Genomic DNA, 8274 nt, shown 5'->3' with positions numbered 1-8274 from the left:
CCTGTGGGCCGGATCCGGCCTTTTTTTTTTTTTTTTTTAATTCTTTTTTTAAATTTTATTTTATTAAATCTTTATTGTTCAGGTTATTACATTTGTTCCTCTTTTTTTCCCCCCATAACTCCCCTCCTTCCAGCTCCCACCCCACCCTCCACCCTCATTCCCCACCCACTGTCCTCATCCCTAGGTGCACAATTTTTGTCCAGTCTCTTCCCGCATCTCCCACACCCCTTTTCCCCCCAAGAATAGTCAGTCCACTCCCTTTCTATGTCCCTGATTCTATTATAATCACCAGTTCATTCTGTACATCAGGTTATTTATTCACTTGATTCTTAGATTCACTTGTTGATAGATGCATATTTGTTCATAATTTGTATCTTTACCTTTTTCTTCTTCTTCCTCTTCTTAAAGGATACCTTTCAGCATTTCATATAATACTGGTTTGGTGGTGATGAACTCCTTCAGCTTTTCCTTATCTGTGAAGCTCTTTATCTGACCTTCAATTCTGAATGATAGCTTTGCTGGATAAAGTAATCTTGGTTGTAGGTTCTTGCTGTTCATCAGTTTGAATATTTCTTGCCACTCCCTTCTGGCCTGCAAAGTTTCTGTTGAGAAATCAGCTGACAGTCGTATGGGTATTCCCTTGTAGGTAACTGAGTTTCTTTCTCTTGCTGCTTTTAAGATTCTCTCTTTGTCGTTTGCTCTTGGCATTTTAATTATGATGTGTCTTGGTGTGGTCCTCTTTGGATTCCTTTTGTTTGGGGTTCTCTGCGTTTCCTGGACCTGTAAGTCTATTTCTTTCACCAGGTGGGGGAAGTTTTCTGTCATTATTTCTTCAAATAGGTTTTCAATATCTTGCTCTCTCTCATCTTCTGGTACTCCTATAATTCTGATGTTGGTACGTTTGAAGCTGTCCCAGAGGCTCCTTACACTATCTTCATATTTTTGGGTTCTTTTTTCATTTTGCTTTTCCGGTTGGGTGTTTCTCGTTTCTTCGCATTTCAAATCTTTGACTTGATTCTTGCGCTCCTCTGGTCTGCTGTTGGGAGTCTGTATAATATTCTTTATTTCAGTCAGTGTATGCTTACTTTCTAGTTGGTCCTTTATCACACCATCGAGGGTCTCATTAGATTTCCTGTACATCTCATCAAGTTTATCGACAGACTCTAGAAGCCTCTTGAGAGACCTCAAAAGTGTGGTTCTGAACTCAATATCCTCCCTTGATAGTTTTGTCCTGTTTCTTTGTCTCTGCATTTTTTACGCTTTCTTGGTACACCCCCTAGTGGTCTTTGTGTACAGTCTTGTTGTAGTTAAGCCTTGATTGTTGTAGTTAATACTAGAGGGATTTGACCTCCAGGCCGACTGGCTGTGATAATCAGCTGTGTCTGCAGTGGAAGAACTTGTGTCCTCTAGGGAGGTGCTAATCTAGCCTTTGCCTGAGGCGATCCGGCAAATGCCTCTGTGCAGGGCTTGGGCGGGGCGGGTCCCACGGGATCAACAGGGTGGAGGGGGAGCAGTTATGGCAGCTCTCAGTCCGTCCCCAGGGGCTCTGCCTCTCTGTCCCAGCAACCACTGCAAACCTCGGAGGGACCGAAGCCAGACAGTCCTGCTTCTCCCGTTTGAGTCTGGGTTCCTAGAGACTCGCCCGGATCTGGAGCTCAGAGTCTGCGGCTCCCTCCGGATTGAAACAGACAACCACGCCCTCAGCCACCAGCCCCCGCTGCGCGCACTCCGCACCTTAATATTTTACTTCAGCACTGCTCCTCCTCTGATTCTCGGTTCCTCCTAGTTGTAGAACTTCCACTCAGCTAGCCTTGCTGTGGTTCTGGATGATGTCCGTTCCGTCTTTTAGTTGTATTTTTGAAGTGGTTGTTCGAGGCAGCAAACTCCGGTGTTAACCTATGCCGCCATCTTGGTTTCTCCTATAGTGAAGCGAATCAGGCCGTTTGAAATGAATAAAACTAAAAAAAAAAAAAAAGGCTGTACCCTTTTATGTAATGATGTTTACTTTGAATTTATATTAGTTCACACAAACACTCCATCCATGCTTTTGTTCCGGCCCTCCGGTCCAGTTTAAGAACCCATTGTGGCCCTCGAGTCAAAAAGTTTGCCCACCCCTGGACTAGACTATAGGCTAACAGGAAATCGAATTAGGGATACTGACTAACTAGTTAGAGTCAGGCTGCTGGTCACCCCCCACCGCCCCCACAAAAATTCTTATTTTCTTCATCAAGCCCACGTGTGATGTCAGGCTGTGGGGGCCCCACCTGTGTCAGGTGTAAACACAGCTGAACACTGACCTTAGAACACCTCCAAACAGCTCACACCTGTGCTAAGGGAACCTCCTGGGGGGGCGTGAGCTGCTGAGCATCATGATGGACAAGGCTGTGGAAACTGGAGTCAGAGTTCAGTCAGGGAAGGGCTGGTGCCTGGTCACCTATAATGTTGCCAACATCCCACTGACTAGAGCCCAAGTACACAGGGAGTTCTGTGAATCCTAAAAGTAGGGGAACTGTAGCGGTCAAGCGGAACAAAGTTAACTAGAAGAGGATGTTCTGCCAGGAAAAGGCGGGAGCCTGCAAGCAGGCCACGTCAGAACAAATTCTTGCAAGCAAGACTTATTGTTAAGAGGCAGAACTTTCCTTGAGGTGATAAATAGCCCATGAGGGCATGGAAAGTTCAAGGGAGGGTGCACTGCTGCAGGTGGAAAGGGTCTTTGTATAACATAGGAAATTAATAGTGTAATGTATAACTTAGCTCTGATGATCTCATAAGCATGCCTGTTAATCATTGTCACTTGCTGTACTCCACTGTTATTTGCTGTACTCCCTGAATAAAAGCCATGAGGGCTGTGGGGGCTTTTGCTACTCGCCTGAGCAAGCGGTAGCCCTCTACTTCTCTGTATCCTGCACATCCGGCTCATCTCAGCGTCACCATTCACAAAGAACATCAACAAATGGCGCCCGAACAGGGACCAGTGGGCGAGTCAAAGGGGTCTGGCAGGACCAAAGGGGAGATGCCAGCGCAAAGTACACAGAACTTTCGGCAATAGAAGCAGAGTTATGAGGAATAACCCATCATTGCAGAGTAAATATATCGCTGTCTTGCGATCATTATTGAAGAGCTCAGGGGTAAAAGTGAAGGATGAAGCTTTTAAAAAATTGTTTAAGGCAGTCCAGCAGAGATTGCTACCCCCTGAGCCACTCCCGATTGCAGTCACTGAACAGAGGGAGTCAAGAAAGGGACAGAAAACTAGCTGTCAAAATGAATTAGGAGGTTATGAAAGAATAGCCTCAGCCAGCAATTCAGAGCTGGATGATTCATCTTCCACTGAAACGGATGATAATTTTCACTCTTGCCCTAAGTTAAGGAAAAGAAGGGTGGCGAGAAGGGAAACAGAGATGAAGGAGCTTTTGTGGAGTCTAAAAGAGTTATTACTTACAGTAGTAAGGAAAAGAAAGAGAATAAAAGTCCTCAGGTGTTGGCTGCACCGCCGCCGAAAAGTGAAAGTAAAGCGGCACTAGCCATTAATCCGGTGTTAGCAGCTGAGCCTCCACCCCCCTCCTGAGGACACAAAGAGCTGCTAATGCTCAATACCCTCAAGGGTTATATATATTATTAATTATAATATTATTATATATAATTATATATGTTATTAATTTTTATATATTAATTAATATAGAATTAATTTATACAAGTTATAAATTAATTCCTTATTATTGGACTACAATAGCTAAGGCAATATTAGCCCCAGGGCAATATCTGCAATTCAAATCCTGATGGTGGGAAGAAGCCAGGAGAGTGGCGATGATTAATGCCCAATAAAATCCACCTGGATGTAATTTTGACCAGTTAACAGGAACTGGGACACATATTAGCATACAGCAACAAGTGCTATTAGAGGATGCTGTTATGGCACAGATTAGAGCTTATTGCTTAAAGGCTTGGTCAAAAATGGAGGAGGCCGGCACCCCGGCCCAATCATTTTCTAAAGTTATACAAATAATACTAATATCATCATCATCATCATCATCATCATCTTATTAAAATCTTATATAAATAATAATAATAATAATCTTCTTGCTGATGCATTAAAAACTGCAATTCCCATCCTGTTAAATACTATGGATGTGGGAAAGCGGGACATATAAAAAAGGGATTGTCTGAAGGCAAGGGTCCCACAAGGGAAAGCTAAACATGCTCCCGGAGTTATTAATACAGATTATGAAGGAGAAATATTAGTTATAATGTCTGCTTCTAGTATTATAAATATAAAGGCTGGAGAAAAAAATGGCACAGTTATTATTACTTCCCTATAAACAAATAGGGCATACAGTACCAGTTAAGCAAACTGGGGGATTTGGTAGCACGGGAAGAAAGGTTTTTTAGCATACAGTCTTAGGAGGCCAAAGACCTCAATTGTTACAGTTTGTTCCCGGAGGGAATAAAAATTATCAGCCTGGTGGATTCTGGGGCTGATGTAACTATAATTTTAACTTTGCACTGGCCTCAATTGTGGCCGGTGCACAAGGTGAATTCAACCTTTACAGGTTTAGGGACCCTCACTGAAATTTTACAAAGCTCTAATGTACTTGAATGTCAGGGGCCTGAAGGACAAAAGGGCCAAATACAGCCATATGTTGCCTCCATTGCACTGTCTTTGTGGGGAAGAGATCTTTTACAGCAATGGGCTACAATTACTATACCTTCTTTACAGAAAGGCCATAGACAAATGATTTTTCAAGCTGGTGCTGGCACCAGTGTTCAGGACCAAAATTTATAAAGGGGGCCACTCCAAAGCACTTCGCCCTACCATTAAAATAGAAAACAACTAAACCAGTATGGGTAGAGCAGTGGCCCCTAACAAGAGAGAAGTTAGAAGCGCTTCAAATCATTATTAAAGAACAGATACAATTAGGGCATATTGAAACTAGCTCTAGTCCATAGAATTCCCCTGTCTTTGTTACAAAGAAAAAATCAGGTAAATGGAGGATGCTTACTGATTTAAAACGAATTAATGAGATTATTGAGCCTATAGGACCTTTACAACCTGGAATTCCAAATCCAGCATTAAAGCCTTTGCTGCAATAAGCAAACCCCGAGCCATTAAAACTGACAATGGCTCAGCATATTTATCAGGTAAGTGTCAACATTTTTTCCAACAGTTTAATATTAAACATATAGGAATTCCTGGAAACAGTACAGGTCAAGCAATTTATTGAGCGAAAAAACCGCACCCTTAAGGAAATGCTGCAAAAACAAAAAGGGGGAGAGGAGCTGGTATCAGGCCAGACTCCCCGACGAAGATTATTAAGAGCTCTATTTACTTTAAATTTTTTAAATTTGAATACAGATGCAGTGTCAGCTGCTGAAGCACATTGGGGACATAAAAAGGAGGTCCCAGTAGAATAACCTGTCATGTACCAAGATGTTACTACTAATCAATGGTGCCCGGCTACCGTTTTAAGGTGGGGTCAAGGCTATGCTTATGTTTCCACAGGAACCAAGAAGTTCTGGATTCCTGATAAAAGAATCAAATTAAGGCATGGCGAGCAAGAGGAAGTGTAATGAAGCGGGACTGGAAGACCGGTTTGCGCAGCTAACCATCCAGGGAGGACAAACAATTCGCACGCGGTTGCCTCGCACCCGAAACACCCCTCCACCTACATGGGGACAAGTGAAGTGCCTATGCCAGGAAGGGGAGCGTCTTGTGATTGCCCATGGAAGGCCCTGTACTCCCTCTACATTATTTGTGGCTATGCTGGCTATCCTCACTACCCAGGTAAAAGGGCTGAACTATACTAATTGGGCCCACATCCCAAATCCTCCGTTAATGAGAGGGGTATCTTGGACAGATGTGACTGTACCAATATATACTAATGACTCTAATTGGATGCCTGGACTTTTTGAAGATCGTGGGCCTTTGAAACCAGATAACGAAGGAACAAGAATGAACAACTATTCGACAGGAGTTATTGGAATGCCTGTGTGTCTGGGACTGGGTGATCATTGTCTGCAATTGGGTAATCAAGCCTGGTTGAGTGTGGCTAAAAACACCAATAATCCTTGAAAGGACCAGTTCAATGGAATCAAACTACTGGGGAAATATCTTATTTTAATTGTACCTTGTTAACTTGTGTAAATAACTCTGTACCTTTTAGTCACATTAGAGAGAGCTTGTATCTATTGCGAGCCAAAACAGGAGTATGGTTACCTGTACAGATAGATCAACGATAGCAGGAAAGTTCTCTAGCTAGAGTTCTCTAAGCCATTGCAGAAGGAATATTGAAGAGGTCAAAAAAGGTTTATTGGCATGCTAACCGCTGTAATTCTTGGGTTAATTGCTGTAACAGCGACAGCTGCAGCAGCTGGGTAGCATTACAGCGATCAGTCCAAACTACTACTTTTGTTCAAGACTGGCATAAAGATTCAAAACGGTTATGGAGTTCTCAATAGAAAATTGATAGTAAAATTAATGAACAATTAGCCGATCTTGAACAATCAGTAGTTTTATTAGAGGATCAAATTATTAGCGTACAAAGGCGATTACAGTTAAAGTGTGATTAGAACCATACTGGTTTATGTGTCACCCCTGTACCTTATGATGAAACAGCTTTGCTATCTTCTCTGTCATGATTCAAACCTGCAGCAAAACTAAAAAGGGGGAAAATGTAGCTGGACAAGTGATATGAAGTTAACTATAAGAGGACGTTCTGCCAGGAAAAGGCGGGAGCCTGCAAGCAAGACTTATTGTTCAGAGGCAGAACTTTCCTTGAGGTGATAAATAGCCCATGAGGGCATGGAAAGTTCAAGGGAGGGTGCACTGCTGCAGGTGGAAAGGGTCTTTGTATAACATAGGAAATTAATAGTGTAATGTATAACTTAGCTCTGATGATCTCATAAGCATGCCTGTTAATCATTGTCACTTGCTGTACTCCACTGTTATTTGCTGTACTCCCTGAATAAAAGCCATGAGGGCTGTGGGGGCTTTTGCTACTCACCTGAGCGAACGGTAGCCCTCTGCTTCTCTGTATCCTGCACGTCCGGCTCATCTCAATGTCACCGTTCACAAAGAACATCAACAGGAACAGCCCGGCTGGCTCAGTGGTTAAGCATCGACCTATGAACCAGGAGGTCACTGTTCAATTCCCATTGTGGACACATAAGCAGGTTGTGGTCTCTGTCCCCGGAAGGGTAGTGCAGGAGGCAGCTGATCAATGATTCTCTCTCATTATTAATGTTTCTATCTCTCTCTCCTTCTCCATTCCTCTCTGAAATCAATAAAAATATTTTTTTTAAAAAAGGATCAATAAAAACATTAAATGTCTCATGAAAAACTATCATAACCAGAGGACAAAGGAATGAGGACTTTAAAATGCTGAAGGAAAATTGAAAAGTCATCAAGGTAGAATTCTAAACTAAATGAAATATACTTCAAAACCAGCCCTAGCTTTTTGACTCAGTGGATAGAGCATCAGTCTGCAGCACGAATTGTCGTGGGTTCGATTCTGGTCAAAGGCACATACCTAGGTTGCAGGTTCTTTCCTGGCCAGAGCCGTAGTCAGGTCACGTGCAGGAGGCAACCAATTCATGTGTTTCTCTGACATTGATATTTCTTTCTGCCTTTGCCTCTTTCTTTCACTCTTATTGATGTTCTTGGTGAACGGAGGTGCAGAGATGAGTCGGACGACAGGATACGGAGAAGCAGAGGGCTACCGCTCGCTCAGGCGAATAGCAAAGACCCTCTGATCCCTCATGGCTTTTATTGGGGGGTGAGCACAGCAAATAACAATGGAGTACAGCAAGTAACAATGATTAACAATGGGGTACAGCAAGTGACAATGATTAACAATGGGGTACAGCAAGTGACAATGATTAACAATGGGGTACAGCAAGTGACAATGATTAACAATGGGGTACAGCCAGTGACAATGATTAACAATCATGCTTATGAAATCATCAGAGCTAAGTTATACATGACACTATTAATTTCCTACATAATACAAAGACCCTTTCCACCTGCAGCAGTGCACCCTCCCCTGAACTTTCTATGCCCTCAGGGACTATTCATCATGTCAAGGAAAGTTCTGCCTCGGAACAGTAAGTCTCGCGTGCAAGACTTTGTTCTGACGCGGCCTGCGTGCAGGCTCACGCCTTCTCCCGGCAGAGCGTCCTCTTCTAGTTAACTTCTTTCCGCTTGACCGCTACAACTCTCTATAAAAATCAAAGGCAAAATATCCTCAGGTGAGGATTAAAAAACAAACAAAACAAAACGGA

General features: G+C 43.0%; 1 long non-coding RNA gene across 1 annotated transcript; it reads right to left on the bottom strand.

Annotated features, from left to right (window-relative positions):
• Positions 1–1620: 1620 nt before the first annotated feature.
• Positions 1621–7683, bottom strand: LOC138999113 (uncharacterized). Its single transcript, XR_011469326.1, has 3 exons — positions 7524–7683; positions 6999–7117; positions 1621–1958 (listed from the first exon to the last, which is right to left on the bottom strand). It is a non-coding gene; the product is annotated as an uncharacterized lncRNA (long non-coding RNA).
• Between the last annotated feature and the right edge of the window lie 591 nt (positions 7684–8274).

The sequence above is a fragment of the Myotis yumanensis genome, unplaced genomic scaffold, assembly GCF_028538775.1.
Source record: "Myotis yumanensis isolate MYYU_CA2020_CCGP unplaced genomic scaffold, mMyoYum1.0.hap1 SCAF_22, whole genome shotgun sequence".
In the NCBI taxonomy this organism is placed as follows: Eukaryota; Metazoa; Chordata; class Mammalia; order Chiroptera; family Vespertilionidae; genus Myotis; species Myotis yumanensis.
The sequence above is the reverse complement of the archived record's forward strand: the minus strand, read 5'-3'. Positions and strand labels throughout refer to the sequence as shown.